Source organism: Sceloporus undulatus, chromosome 3 (genome assembly GCF_019175285.1).
Source record: "Sceloporus undulatus isolate JIND9_A2432 ecotype Alabama chromosome 3, SceUnd_v1.1, whole genome shotgun sequence".
NCBI classification, from domain to species: Eukaryota; Metazoa; Chordata; class Lepidosauria; order Squamata; family Phrynosomatidae; genus Sceloporus; species Sceloporus undulatus.
Genome location: NC_056524.1, coordinates 231,558,002 through 231,572,550, shown reverse-complemented (window position 1 = coordinate 231,572,550; position 14,549 = coordinate 231,558,002).

Sequence of the window (14,549 nt, the reverse complement as noted above, 5' to 3'; positions counted from 1 at the left end):
TCTAATACAGTGCACCCTTACTTTATGCGGGGGATCAGTTCTGGACTCCCCCACATAAAGCAAATACCTCCTGGGCTCGTGCACGTGATGATCATGCTCGCGCACCCCATTAGTCCCTATGGGACGCACCGTCCCTTCTCCCCGTGTGGCTTTCAGTGTATGATGAAAGCTGTGTTAAGCGCGCCAGTAGGTTCAAATTGGATAAAATTATTGGACTCTGTATTTTTGTTGCTAATATTTTAAAGGGCTTATTATCTTTAAGTAGTGTTACATTGTTTTTATATTGTAAGTCATTCTATGAGTCTATAAGGATGGCAAGGAGTTGGGGATCCCTTCCTTCCAACTCTACAATGTTATGATTCTATTATTAATAATAATAATAATAATATTTATTTATAGACCGCTATTCCGCAATGATCATAGCGGTGTACATTAAAATTGCAAAACAATACAAAAAATTGCAAGGCCTCTCTCCTCTCAAAGATGGTGCGTTGGAGGGAGCGCGCTCTTTGTCTTCCAGGCCTAGCCTCTCTCCCCTAGATGGTGGTTGGGGATGGGCTCTGTCTTCCAGCAGGCCTCTTCCCCCTCAAGTGTGGTTGGAGGAGGGCTTTTGTCTTCCAGGCCCAGGCCTCTCTCCCCCTCAAGATGTGTGGTTGGAGGAGGGCTCTTTGTCTTCCAGGCCAGGCCTCCTCCCCCTCAAGATGGTGGTTGGAGGAGGGCTCTTTTTCTTCCAGGCCAGGCCTCTATCCCCCTCAAGATGGTGGTTGGAGAGGGCTCTTTGTCTTCCAGGCCAGCCTCTCTCCCCCTCAAGATGGTGGTTGGTGGAGGAGGGCTCTTTGTCTTCCAGGCCTGCCTTACTCCCCCTCAAGGTGGTTGGGAGGGCTCTTTGTCTTCCAGGCAGGCCTCTCCCCCCTCAAGATGGTGGTTGGGGAGGGTCCTCTTGTCTTCGGGCTAGCCTCTCTCCCCTCAAGATGGTGGTTGGAGGAGGGTCTTTGTCTTCCGCGCCGGCCTCTTTCCCCCTCAAGATGGTGGTTGGAGGAGGGCTCTTTGTCTTCCAGGCCGGCCAGGCCCTCTCTCCCCCTCAAGAGTGGTGTTGAGGAGGGCTCTTTGTCTCCAGGCACGGCCTCTCCCCTCAAGATGGTGGTTGGAGGGGGCTGTTGTCTTCAGCGCCAGGCCTCTCTCCCCTCAAGATGGTGGTTGGAGGAGGCTCTTTGTCTTCCAGGCCTAGCCTCTCTTCACCCTACAAGTGGTGGTGGAGGAGGGCTCTTTTTTCCGTCTGGCCCTATCCCTCAGAGGTGGTTTGGAGGAGGGCTCTTTTCTTCCAGCCAGGCCTCTCCCCTCAAGATGGTGGTTGAGGAGGGCTCTTTGTCTTCCAGGCAGGCCTCTCTCCCCCTCAAAGTGTGGTTGGAGGGGGCTCTTTGTCTTCCAGGCCATGGCCTCTCTCCCCCTCAAGATGGTGGTTGGAGGAGGGCTTTGTCTTCCAGGCCAGGCCTTCTCCTGCTCAGATGGTGGTTGGAGGAGGGCTTTTGTCTTCAGGCCGGCCTCTCCCCCCCTAGATGTGGTTGGAGGAGGGCTCTTTGTTTCCAGGGCCTGCCCTCTCTCCTCAAGATGTGGTTGGGAGGAGGGCTCTTGTCTTCCAGGCCGCCTCTTCCCCTCAAGTGGTGGTTGGAGGAGGGCTCTTTGTCTTCCCGGCCTGGCCTCTCTCCCCTCAAGTGTGGTGGAGGAGGGCTCTTTGTCTTCCAGGCAGGCCTCTCTCCCCCCTCCAAGCATGGTGGTTGGAGGAGGGGGCTCTTGGCTGCCAGGCCATGGCCTCTCTCCCCCTCAAGATGGTGGTTGGAGGAGGGCTCTTGTCTTCCTGGCGGGCTCTCTCCCCCTCAAGATGGTGGTTGGAGGAGGGCTCTTTGTCTTCCAGGCCTGGCCTCTCTCCCCCTCAAGATGGTGGTTGGAGGAGGGCTCTTGTCTTCCAGGCCTGGCCTCTCTCCCCCTCAAGATGGTGGTTGGAGGAGGGCCTTTGTCTTCCAGGCCTGCTTCTCCCTCAAGATGGGTGTGGAGGAGGGCTCTTTTTCTTCCAGGCCGGCCCTCTCCCCCCTCAAGATGGTTGTTGGAGGAGGGCTCTTTGTCTTCCAGGCCTGCTCTCTCCCCTCAAGATGGTGGTTGGAGGGGGCTCTTTGTCTTCCAGGCAGGCCTCTCTCCCCCTACGATGGTGGTTGGAGGAGGGCTCTTTGTCCTTCCAGGCCTAGCCTCTCTCCCCCTCAAGATGGTTGTTGGAGGAGGGCTCTTTGTCTTCCAGCCAGGCCTTTCCCCCTCAGATGGTGGTTGGAGGAGGGCTCTTTGTCTTCCAGCCAGGCCTCTCTTCCCCTCAAGATGGTGGTTGGAGGAGGGCTCTTGTCTTCCAGGCCTGGCCTCTCTCCCCCTCAAGATGGTGGTTGGAGGAGGGCTCTTTGTCTTCCAGGCCCTGTTGACTCTCTCCCCTCAAGATGGTGGTTGGAGGAGTGCTCTTTTTCTTCCAGGCCAGGCCTCTCTCCCCCTCAAGATGGTGGTTGGAGGAGGGCTCTTTGTCTTCCAGGCCTGGCCTCTCTCCCTCCCGAGATGGTGGTTGGAGGAGGGCTCTTTGTCTTCCCTAGGCCTGTGCATCTCGCCCCTCCCCTCAACTATTATTCTATTAGTGCTCCTACTCCTAGTATACAAATGGCATATCCAAACTGATTGAAAAGATCAGGAAGCTTCAGATTTTGTTCCTGTTCTTTCCAATTTTATTTTGGAGATCCATACACATTTGATCCTAAAACATTTTCTGTCAGCTCCTGATAAAATCAGATACTTTTTATACCAGTTCCCCAGATTGTTTTATTTTAACCCAATATAAAAATGGAAGAACAAGAAAAAACTGGTACTTTTCAGTCAGACTGGATGTGTTCTAAACCTATCTAAGCAGAAAATAAAAGAACTCTAGACTGAAACCAGGAGAGAACATGAAGACTGTTATCTGTAGCCAAAAAGGCAGAAAAGCTTTATTGGATGACACATAAAACTCTTCAAGTAGTTACGAAGCAAATGTAAACAGTGACAAAAATAAGGTCAGTATCCTGAATGCAACATTTCAGCAACTTTTGCATAGAGACAAAGAGAACCATTATAATAATTAATGAAAAGAAACAAATGAAGACTGTGTAAACTAATGTATAATTATGCATATGTTAATAGAAAGAAAAAGTGGGTAAGCAACCAAATCTCCATCACCTTGCAAAATAAGGAGAAAGAGGAACTTCAGATGTCAAAAATTCTGGAATTTCCCTTCCTACTACTTCATTCCCCTTGACAAGAGGGAAAAAATAACTGTGGGGAATGGGGTGAATGGAAAATGCTTTCACTCCTTACTGGTGAACAAATGTAAAGGATGCTGCCAACATGATGACTTGAACAGTGTCCTTTCTGACAAGCAACATCGTCCAACATGCATGACCTCTGGTGAAAAAAAAATAGATTGCTCACAATTCGAATGCCTAATGGGAAGGATAATAGGTCCAGTTTCCATCTGTGATCTCCTTGCATAAGAAAGAGGGAAAGATGTTCATTTCTTATAGAAGAGTGTGTTGGTGGTATGCTCAGTGGAGTGGGTGTGCAATGAGAAGAACTCAGGTTGGGGTCCAGCCTGAAGTGGGTAAGCAGCTGCTTCAGTGCTGTTTGCATATTCCTGAACATGGATGCTTAGTACATCAACCAACCCTTCTATGCACGTTCATTTCATCTCATCCCTAATGAGGAAAGTACCTGAAGGATTCTAGAATGGTACTTTATACAAGAAAACTTGTATAACCCTCTAGTCCTCTTGTATTTATAATTAGGGGAGCAGGGCAAGCCCTACCACTAGGCAGAGTGAGGAGGATACATTAAGCAGCAGATCTGCAATCTTATGAAATGGCAGCTAATTTTAATTACCTAATTATTATATTTTTACTCCAAGGGAGAAGATCATATTCTTGTAAGATTTTCTGCCTCATATGCCAAAACAATGTGGTTGGTTTTGTATACTAGCTACCTTGACATAGACTGGGGGCACCACCTGCTGTTCAACTGAAGTAGCAAAAAAAAAACTCTGCAGGAGAAGAAAGTGAATGTGCTAGCTGGCCCTGATCCCTTCCGTCTTGGTCCTGTCACCATCTATATGTTGAATGGCAAAGGAGAGCATACTCTATATGTATAGAGCTCTGTGTGCTACACTGAAAATCCTACGTGAGAATGGTTTCTAAATCATGTGAAGAGGCTAATGGGACTGAGAGAGAATCTATGTTTGGAATATAACTTCTAGAATCCTCAGGCTAGCATGATGATGAGATTAAAGATTGCCCTCCTTACTAGCCACAAGAATAGCAACTAGCATTAGATAAATTTGAATACCCACTGCAATTGAGAGATTATTATTCACTAATCATACTGCTGCAACCTACAAGAATATAAATAAAAAGCTCAAGGAGGAAGTTTTTCATTAAAGCAAGTTAATACTGCAATTGCATTTTATTTGATTTAGAAGCTTATCCTATTAACAAATAAGCCCGGTTACCTCTTTGGGGTTGAATTCAGGATCCAGGATGCCCTCAGATGTTATCATATCTAAATTGTTGCCTGTCTAGCTAGGATGCTGCTGCCCGGATGCATCCTGGCTAGATAGATGGCAGTTTAAGTATGATAACATCCGGGGGCATCTTGGATCCTGAATTCAAGCCAGAAGACGTAAACCAGCTTATTTGTTAATGGGCTAAGCTCCATGATTTTGTTAGGGACACAAATCATGTATGGAAAAAAGCTATAATGATAACAAAGAAAATATATGATGCAACAGCCTGGCAATTATGGGGCAATACAGACAGGCTGAATGCCACCTCTTTTGGCTCCAGATCAGTGCCACAGCAGCCACATGGAGCGGCAATGATCTGCTCTCTCTCAGGAGCAAAAAGAAGCTGTTCTAGGCAGCTTCCTGGACGGGGCACCATAGGCACGTTGGCATGCCCCGATGACATCCCTTCTGCGTAGTGCCGTTTCAGCACTGCACTGCCCAGGCATCATCATGGCATGCACCATATGGATGGAAGTGTGCCATAATGGTGCCCAGGCAGCACAGCAAGGGCTCTGAGCGTGTGTATGCTCATCCCTAGCTGAACCCTAGTGCGCATACAAGCTGGCACAAAATGCCGGTCTGTACAGTTGCTATGTCAGGAGTCTCTGACAAAAGCGAATGAACAAAAAGTAACAATTCTAGAATAAATGTCTAGGGTGAAAGAAATGCAAGGGTTCATTCAGATGGAATGCTTTTTTTTAAACATATGTATTTGGGTTACAATTTCTCTCCTGCCCTAGTTTTCCCTCGGCTTATTCTTCATGTTTATCACACTTAACAGAATTAATGAAGTGGACAGGCAAATGTTAAAATTTAAAATAAGTAAAATCTGGATGGCAATTTGACAGATGTTTATTTTCAATCTCTTTTCACTGAGCAAATTTAACTACTTATTATCTGATGTAATGCTGTCTCCTTTTATGTTTACTGAAATTGCACATCACATAATCTATCTCAAAAGCAAATTGCATGATCTGGGACCAACATGTGAAAACTATGCCAAATCAATTCTGTCCTGTATACATAACATAATTACCCTCCTTATTGAATAACTTTCAAGGATGTTTTATGTGAAAACACATTTCATCTTATCACTGTATGTTGATGACTCCACTCTGTTGAGGTCTCAGTATTTCCCAGACTGTTCCTACCTCTCTATTTAAAAGTTAAGTCTGTTTTGTAGAATTAAAACTTTTCAGTCCTTCTACATTTGTTGTTTATGAATTCAGAGACATACAGGCTGGAATAGCAGCCTTCCCATCATTGGAAATCAAAATGGCTTTGTTCTTAAAGTTGATCTTATCCTCAGCATACACATTCCTACCATACAATAGCCCTTGAGTTGTTGATGTTGGATTCATGTCTTCTGGGATTTGATAAAGAGACATTTGTATGCAGTGTTTCTTTGCCAAATACGTGCTCAGGGATTCCCCCTTCATTGCCTCAACATAGCTTTATGGTTGAGATAACTATGGACCTTATCACAGAGAGGATCATCCATCGTGCTTCAAAAACATAATTGAGGCCTTTCGCTTTCCTTCCATTGATGAAGCGTTCACAGAGAAGGCAATTTTTAATAATGGGATAGTTCCACCTTTGCATTTCTGAAACAGTTCAGCAACGTTTCACCCACATAAGTGCCTCCGTGTGATAATCCCCTAAATCATGTCGGCTCCCCCACAGATGGTACTGGAGACCTTCAAATATTTTGATAAAACTTATTACCAAAGAATTGCCTGAGAGTATTTTCTGACTAAGTAGAAATGTGATGGGGTAGAAAAAGTCCAAATTCATCCACCACACCATCCTGTCATGGTTAAATAAATATGAATTGAAGACTAAATATGCTCTAGAGCTTCCCTCCCCCCAAACTCGTGGCAAAGGGATTGCTACAATTTTTTTTCTAGCCACCCAGCTGAAACAAAAACAGATTCTCAAAACTCTTGGACATAATCCATATGGTTACATATCTGCAGGGAATACTTCTTCTGATGCTGCTTTTCTCATTCTCATTCACAAATTTTCAGATATGGTATCATGAAATACAGAGCATTGTCATTATTGTCATCATCATCTTCATCATTAGAGGAAAAAATGGCAAAATCTTATTCTACATGGTAACTATAGGTAGAATTACATTTGCCCCAAAATGTAAAATAAAAGATGCCCCCAAAAAGGAAGAATGGCTTTTTAAAGTGCATGATGGGACTGAAATGGACAAACTAACACAGGGCTGTGCACACCAGCCATTAAGGCCAGCCTAGGAACAGAGTCAGGGCATGGTGCCTGCATGACATATGCCCCAACTCTGCCCCCGGGATGGTGTGACACCACACATTGCTCCATACAGTGTGCAGCATCACGGCACTCCTCTGGCATTGCATCCATATGACATAAGCCAAAGGAGTGCCTTAAAGCTACAGCGCCATAGCTATCACACTGTTTCTAGGGTATAAAAAGGAGCTGCTTTTTGTGGCTCCTTTTTGCACCCTGGAAAGGCCAGATCAGAGCTGTGGCTTGTGGTTGTCACGGCCCCGATCCGGCGCAGACAGAGGCAGCTGTAGGCCACCCCTTAAGGGTGGTCTGCACTGCCTCTCAATTACTAAAACACAAATGATTTACATTTTACAATTTACAACTGGTAAAAAAAATTTAAAAAAAATGGAAAGTGAGGGATATAGAGATTTTAAAGAATGATTAAATACACAACTGTGCAAATGGAGGTTTACTTCCTGAATGTATGAAAGTTGCTTAATTAATATATGTAGGTATAATTCATATGAGTGTGATTCTTTGAAGGAATATGTAGGAAACAAAGTAGACTGTTACATGAAACTATGCTATTCTTAAAGAAGAGCATGTAGGTGGCAAAAAATGGACTCATAACAACAGAGGAAGTATGAATGAATAACAAAGTAAGTTAGAGAAGGTAGGTATAAAGGTAGAAGGTATGCGGAGGTGTTAGAAGTGTATGAGAGAGTGTGATGAAGGTATGTGGAAGTGACAAGAATGAATGAAAAAGTCACTTGATACGATGGAATGAGTGTGTAAAGATTATATTGTTGAAGAAGAATGAAGAAATGAAGGGTAGGGAAAGACATACATAAGTGCATTAGATGGAAGAAAAAATAAGTGAAGACAGATGTAAGATAAACTGAAGGATATGGGGAAGATGGAGTTATATATAATGTGTTTAGAGACAATACACTCAAATATTGAGTGTACATAATTATGTGTATGTATGTATATGTATGTTACATAAGTATGTTTTTAAATGTATCTGTAATTTATATTTGTGGGTTTTTATACTCATTAAAATTAAAAAAAAAAAATATCAATTTATTCAAAGGAATTGCTACAATCGCTTTTCTAGCTACCCAACTGAAAGAAAAACAGATTCTGAGAACTCTTGGACATAATCCATGGGGTTACAGATCTGCTGGGAATACTTTCTTCTTCTGATGCTGATTTCTGCATTTTCATTCACAATTTTTAAGATATGATATCATGAACAACAGAGCATTGCCATTATTGTCATCATCATCTTCATCATGCCTACAACCACTATATCTGTTCCATAATCTCCTACCTTGAAGCAAAATATGTTGTAATGATTCTATAGCTACCTAGAAATTTGGTGGACTAAAGTCCACACTAGCAGTTGAATCAACCCCAACTCCAGAGGACAGGATCAAAATTCAAAATGACCTGAATAAACTAGAAAGCTGAGCCAAAGCTAATAAAATGAAATTCAACATGGAGAAATGTAAGGCACTGCACTTAGGATGGAAAAATAAAATGCACAGATACAGGATGGGGACACCTGGCTGAATGAAACAACATGTGAAAGGGATCTAGGAGTCCAAGTAGACCAGAAGTTGAACATGAGTCAACAGTGTGATGCGGCAGCTAAAAAGGCCAATGCAATTTTAGGCTGCATCAATAAAAGTATAGTGTCTAGATCAAGAGAAGTAACAGTGCCACTATATTCTGCTTTGGTCAGGCCCCACCTGGAATATTATGTCCAGTTCTGGGCACCACAATTCAAAAAGGACATTGAGAAACTGGAGCATGTCCAAAGGAGGGTGACTAAAATGGTGAAGAGTCTGGAAACCTTGTCCTATGAGGAACGCCTTAGGGAGCTGGGGATGTTTAGCCTGGAAAAGAGATGGTTAAGAGGTGATATGATAGCCCTGTTTAAATATTTGAAGGGATGTCATATTGAGGAGGGAGCAAGCTTGTTTTCTGCTTCTCCAGAGAACAGGACCCGGAACAATGGATGCAAGCTACAGGAAAAAAGAGATTCCACCTCAACATTAGGAGGAACTTCCTGACAGTAAGGGCTGTTTGACAGTGGAATACACTCCCTTGGAGTGTAGTGGAGTCTCCTTCTTTGGAGGTCTTTAAGCAGAGGCTAGATGGCCATCTGTCAGGGATGCTTTGATTTAGATTTCCTGCATGGCAGGGGGTTGGACTGGATGGCCCTTGTGATCTCTTCCAGCTCTAGATTCTATACCTCACAGCGACACAAACTGAGCTAAAGCAAATATTCCCTGATAGAATCTGAAATGTCAGCTCCTGCAGCTTTCTGTGAAAAATGCATTAACCCTTTAGAAAAGAGCATCTTCTTTGTGGTATGTTTATCTGCTTGATTCTATCTAGTGAGTCAAAGAGGATTAATGACATCACCCCTTGAGGTTTTGTTTGATCCATGAGATGCTTGCTCTCATTCAATTCCCACTGGTTCTAGAACTTAGTGCATATAAGCAAATTGTGTGCCTAATATACAACCCCCTGTCATCCTTCCCTGAAGCAAGCTGTTTATGATCAGCGTGAAAGGAAGGGCAGTGGGAGGGCAAGGGAGTAGCAGGAGCTGGGATTTCCCTCCACATTCTAAGAAGCAGTCCTTTCACAGAAAAAGCGAGAGGAAGTCAGGCAAATAAACATGGGAAAAGGCAGATGCTCAAAAATTAATGGAAGGAGATCCATGGAAGGATAATTTCTCATCCCTTCCTCTCCCCTGCAGTTATTCCACCACCACCACCTTGTCCTTTACCTTGTCCTAGAGCTGAGGCTACAGTTTCAATATCTCAGCAACTGTCCTTTTTTCTCAAGGCCACAGGATAAGGGAAGAAAACCTAAAGACAAGAGCACTGCCCTGAAAAGATTTTCTTTTCCTTGTGTGAAAAAACAGGATATTTTTCTAACCCCTAAGAAACTGGGTAGGCAAAGGGTTAAATGCAGCTCTCCTGGCCAAAGCATGATGGCATATGTAGGGTATGTCTCTGTAGAGGAATACCATGCTGTGAGATGCGTAGTCTAAGTCCCACACTTCAAGAGACCATGGCCACAATTCTATACTGCAGTCTGTGTTGCAGAACTGTGCATATTCTTCACTACATAGCAGAAGCACAATGGATGAAGAGTGTCCCAATGTGCATCAGACTCCAACCCTACACATTGGCACTCCCTTGCTGTTGTCTGGATGGGTATCAGGAGTGCCCAATGCACATTGGTGCACATTGCACATTGATCCCTATGTCCAATTGCCTCTTTACAGGCTCCCCTATGTAGTAAAGTCATGGCAAGCCCTTGCCAAATACAGACATTGCAGAACTACTCAGTACTATTCCCTGCTGATGTATGTGAACCTACAAAGATGAAGTCCCATACTGATTTCTAAGCCATATCTTTTCTGTCATTCCTCCCTCTGTCATGCAACCTGCCCTCCTTCCATCTCTTGGCCTGGGATGCAGGAGTGAGATTATGAATGAAATTTAAGAAAAGCTCCCCTGGGGGGATGGGGACCTAGCAAGAACCTTGTGTCTTGTGAAATTTGTTCTGTATTTGTAATCATGCTACAGGACAGATGGGGGTTTAGACATTAATGCAGACTGGCATATTGTCTCATATATATATATGGAGAGAGAGAGAGAGAGAGCTTCAGTGGAAACCTCATATGTCCATGTGAGATTTGTATGCTTGAGGGAGACCTAAATAGTAGGGTGCATTTGAATCACAGTTTAGTAACTGTCTGCTCTCCATGTGAAAAGAAAACAGCTGCTCTGCTTTTAAGGTTATAGTGACCTAAGATGCTCTTCTGTGCTAACTGAAAAATGATCAGGAGGGCTGCTTTTTTTCTTTTTCTTTTTAACACTCCAAGCTGTTTTTCCAGGGTTTCCAAAAGAATGTGAAAAACAGCAGTTTGTTCATGCAATGCTATGCAGCCTCTTGGGTTTCTCTGAGGTTGTAGGAGCAGTTGAGAGAACATTGTGTCTACTTGCAGAGAAAGAAAGTAGCAGTGGGGGAACGCTGCTCACTCAAGCCCATACATGCCTACCAAGCTACTATATGTTTTGTTTTTCTTCCTTGAGAATGACTGCAAATATTATATGATATGCCAACAGAGGGGCTGAAGACCCTTTGAACTTGCTCAAGCTCTGACCTATTTGTGTACACACTGGTTTCTTTTGCTGTCCCTTTTGAAGTGATACATTTCTGCTGTGTTTCTTCCCTTTGGAAGTGAAGGCAGCATAGACAAGGCCAAGCCCACAGATCACAGGAGGGCACTGTTTACAGATCACCTCCCAGAAAACCTTGTCCTTTCTTTCTGGACTTTACTGTCTGTGAAGGAGAATACAAGTCTTCATCCATATTTATGGAAATAGTGTTCATTCTTGGTTATTGAGTCAACAGCCAGTGGGAAAGAAATGCTCCATACCCACACACAAATAATTTAAAAAGAAAGGCCATAAGGTCAGAAGCAAGGCTGCAGCAATATATTAATGCAATCATGTTGAATAGGATAGTGCAGGGATGGGCAACAAATGCCTTGCAAATATTATTAGCCTGCAGTTTGCCATCAGCCTTCATTATTGACTGTTCTACCTATGCTTGGTGGGAGTTGAATCCAACAACACTAGGAGGGCTTCAAGTGACCCATCTTTGGATAGAAGAACACACATAATACCGTAGATATACAGCCTGTGCAAACTGGCCATTAAAACTGGGGGTGGAGTTGGGGCATGGCATCCACATGATGCATGCCCCGACTCCACCCCCATGGTGTTGTGACATCATGCACCACATCAAATGGTACATGGTGTCATGGCGCTCCTCTGGCACTGCATTCAGATGATACAACACCAAAGGAGCACTGTAAAGCTATAGTGTGGCAACTACGGTGCTCTTTCCAGGTCACAAGAAGCCACTTTTTGTGGCTCCATTTTGTGCTGCAGAAAGGCCAGATCGAGGCCGTGCTGTGCTGTTGCCATGGCTCCGATCTGACAAGGGGCAGTTACAGGCCGCCTCTTACAGGTGGTCTGCACAGTCCCATAATGCCCAGAATCCTCTTCAGGATTTAGGTATGCATAAACACTGTAGTTACAGTGCTATGCACTGAATCCATCTTTATCCCCCCTGCCCAGGTCCCCATTCACCGGAAGCAGCTACTGTGATTGATGGGTGTCTGTTCACATGTTGATCAGGAAGCAACTGACTGACAGTTCCATCCCATCCCTTGAGCAATCTCTGGCATGATAGGCAGAAGCGTGATCCCTGTTGCAATTGCCCCTTGTGGCAGAGATCACTTGTGTGGAGTATGGGGGCTGGGGAGAATAGGCCAGTTGCTTCTCAGGTGACAGGCAAACAGACAGACCTCTGTTGGTCATAGTGGCTGCTTCCCAGGAAGTAAAGATCAGAGGACATTCATGGAGGGATCATCAGTACAACACTGCCATGAATGCTTAACTCTAGGTTATGCATTTGTATTTGCCCAACAGGATTTCAACCAATAATTTTTATACTAAGGTTCTTTGAAAATTATTTTGAGTTCTTCCAAGGTGAAAAGATTGAGAATGGCTGCTGTATTCAATTCAAGCAGCACAAGAACAGGGCCACAGAAGGATGGAGAGATTAGTTTATGAGAAGCATTGAAATGGGATAGCCATGGCGCCACAGCTTGAAGGCGCTCCTTTGGCACTGCATCATGTGGATGCAGCACCAGAGGAGCGCTGTGATGCCATGTGCCGTGTGGAGCGGTGTGTGGCATCATGGTGACCTGAGGGCGGAGTCAGAGCATACATTGTGTGGATGCCACGTTCCAACTCTGCCCCCAGGTTGGCCTTAATGACCGGTCTGCACAGGGCCTTACTGTTGTTATACAACCACCATGGTGTAGTGGTTTGTCACTGGACTACAACTCTGGTGTTCAAATCCCTGCTTGGCCATGGAAACCCACTAAGTGACCATGGGTAAGTTGCAGTCTCTTAGCCTCAGAGGTTAACAAAGGCAAATCCACTCTAACTAATCTTGCCAACAAAATCTCCCTGCCACGTTTTAAACACTTTTTGAAATACAGCAGAAAGACAACTTTCTTCCTATTTCAAGATAAGGAACTGGAAAAATCCCATAATAATGAAATAATATAGCCCTAATTTTTAAGTTATTTCAAACTGTATTTTTGTGCACTTTCTTACTGTGCTGTTTTATCATATGTAATGAAAGCACCAAATCCAATCTGATCTTGGAAGCCCTGGTTAGTATTTAGATAGGAGATTGCCAAGGAATATCAGTTACTGTAGGCTAAATTTTAGAGGAAGGACATGGCAAAGTGCCTCTGAGTATTCCTTGTATAAGAAAACCCTGTGCTATTCATGGGGTCACTATAAATTGACAGGTGGCTTGAAGCCACATATATACACCTAATTGTGTATTTAATATTTGATTGTTTATTTGTTCTGTGATGTCAAGCCAGTTTGGATATATTTTAATATAGAAAAGATGAGTGCAAGTTGTTAGAGTAAATATATAAGTAAAAGCATATTCAAAAGTCTGAACATTCGAAGGTCTGTCTGCTGTGAGTAGCAAAAATATCTTTGGATTAGAAAGGAAATGAAGATGTTCCTGGGATTTTATTTTATTTTATTTTATTTTTGACCCAGACATTCAACTGAACAATTGTGAGATTATAACTTGTATATTTAAAGAGTAAGATAAAGATTATTGTTAATCCAAAGGAATGCTGTGGGTTCTGTTGTGGGGTTTTAAATTGTATCTAGCAGTCAACCGAGCAACGGCAATTAGATAGTGTAAGCAAATGAACAGCTGGTGTGCAAAAATGTGTGTGGTCCTTTTGCTGTACATGGGTCAGTTTTTGACATGCTTAGATAATCTAAGGAAGAGAAATACAGTGCTTGTTTAGAGGATGCTGTTCCTTAGCAAATGTGAGAAGCCTAGAACTCATAGTTGTATAGGAAATGGGCAGGGCCATTTCATAGTGATATTGCACACTCCTGCATGCAAAGACCACTGGTTCAGTCCTCTTATGCAAAGAAAATAGGTTCACGATTGAAGGTTTCAGGCAAGATTCATGTATGTCTTGGGGGGGGGGGGACCTCTGTGCTCAAATCCTAAAAAGACTCTATCAGTCTTTAATAACCCTAAACCCAGATGGACCAGTGCTGGTGATGACTTATCAAGCCCTGCATGACTTGGGTCCAGGGTAACTCAAAGACCATGTCCTCCCTGCCTCCCATACAATCTTATGCCTGAGATCTATGACGGGGGGCATTCTTTTGGTCCTACTACTCAGACACACATTTACTGAGGTTATCAGAAGAGGCCTTCATGATGGCTGCTTCTGGGCTGTGGAAGTCTCTTCTGAGGGAAATTATACTCCCCCACTCCCCACCATTTCCATCATTACCAGATTTTCAAAATATCAATAGGAGATAGTTGAATTCGATGTCATGTACAGTTGGCAGTCAGGAAGTGGTTATTTACAAGTGTGTGATCTACTGAAGTACCAAATGATTTGATTTCAGTTAACTGAGCCATGTGTTTCTCTGTAAAATTAGCATATTTTGCACATTCATAAATTATATGATGCACACATCTTTATGAAGGGCCCCACACTGAAAAATACAGGATTTTC